This window comes from Nematolebias whitei, chromosome 9, assembly GCF_014905685.2.
Source record: "Nematolebias whitei isolate Nwh7 chromosome 9, NemWhi1, whole genome shotgun sequence".
NCBI lineage: Eukaryota > Metazoa > Chordata > Actinopteri > Cyprinodontiformes > Rivulidae > Nematolebias > Nematolebias whitei.
In genome coordinates, this window is record NC_056506.1 from 10,744,538 (window position 1) to 10,746,082 (window position 1,545).

The following is a 1,545-nucleotide window of genomic DNA, read 5'->3' on the forward strand; positions in this document are numbered from 1 at the left end:
CCTCAGACTGAGGAAGTCTCTCGGATGAGAGACGAAACGTTTCTACATTTTTTGTTGATTTGCTTTGTTTTGTTTTTTTGAATGTCCAGAGGACCAGATTTAACTTTTTTAGATTTTTCTACCTGGATTATTGAGCATGCATCAGGATATTTTGAACTTGATTGAAAATGTTTGTGCAGATTAAATTTACAGCTCTCACTTTGTGTTGTTGTGATAATGATGGTGGTGCTCCTGCTGACTTGAGATGATGTAAGTAATAAACAGTATAAATGGCAGTAAAAGTACTTTATTAAAGCTTGTTTTACATTTTACATATTTTATAATAAATTGTGTGGAAATTTATTTTTGCACAGTTAACACTTATTTTGTCGTCTGTTATGATTTAACTAGAAACAGTTTCATTTAAATAAAAATTTTAATCAATGATTTACAATTTTACAATAGTTGTCAGGCTACAAGCACAATCAACTCAGTTATCCAGGTACTTGGTTGCCATAAAAAAAAGACAAATACAATTATATTCAGGTCTCTCTTGTAAATGAGTCCTCGTGGCTCAGTGGGACGAACCTGTTTGAATAAAGGTTGAATTAATATCTTCTATAGAAATCAAGAATTCATCCAGATGATCTAAGGTAAGCTGGAGCAGATCTGAACTACTGGCATAGAGGACAAGGTGGAGCATTATCATACAGAGAACATCAGAAATAACTTTATAACAGGTGTTACTCTGATCTTTTTTTTTTTAAGTGTGTAACGTTATAAAACACTGGCATGGCTATATTGATCTTTGTATTGCATATACATTTTTTTTTCTAACAAATATGTGTTTGCAGTGTCGTTTCCTTCTAAAATTTAATGATAAATGTATCAGCTGCTTCTAAAAATGCTTTGATAAAATGCATAGTCTGTGAAATAATCAGTAATCAGTTCGTTACTGCTCAATAATTACTGAAAGACATCAGGTAAAATAAGAAAAGTCGATTTTTGTGTTATATTGCGCCAGCAGCCACTCAAACTAACTGACAGCGATGAACTGTTTGGAACTATTGAGCGCTGCATGAACCACATGACCGCATATTGGCGAGTTCAAAGAGTGTCGCAACTCTCTCTTTATAGGACTCTGGGACAGACCAACCGGCCGGTGTTCTGTCGGTTAGTGATAATTTGTCAGATTGTCATACGCGTAGCACAAACTGATAGCTGTATCTGTCGGTCACTGATACATCGTCAGATTGTCATACGTAACACAAACTGACAGCTATTACCGGTTTAGCATAGGTTGTCAGATCGTCATATCAGCGTCATGTTTGACACCATGTCAAACACTGTCACGGACAGTTACGATTTTGTACTTATTATTTATCAATTACTTTGTAATTATCAGTTACCTAGTTAATTTATTGGTTATTTATAGTTATTTAACAGTTACTTTGTTATTACTATTTGTTATTATTAATATATAATTATTATAATTAGTAAAGGTTCTAGAATTGCGCCGCTCAAGGTGGTTGCATGTTCAATTCAATTCAATTCAAATTCAAAAAT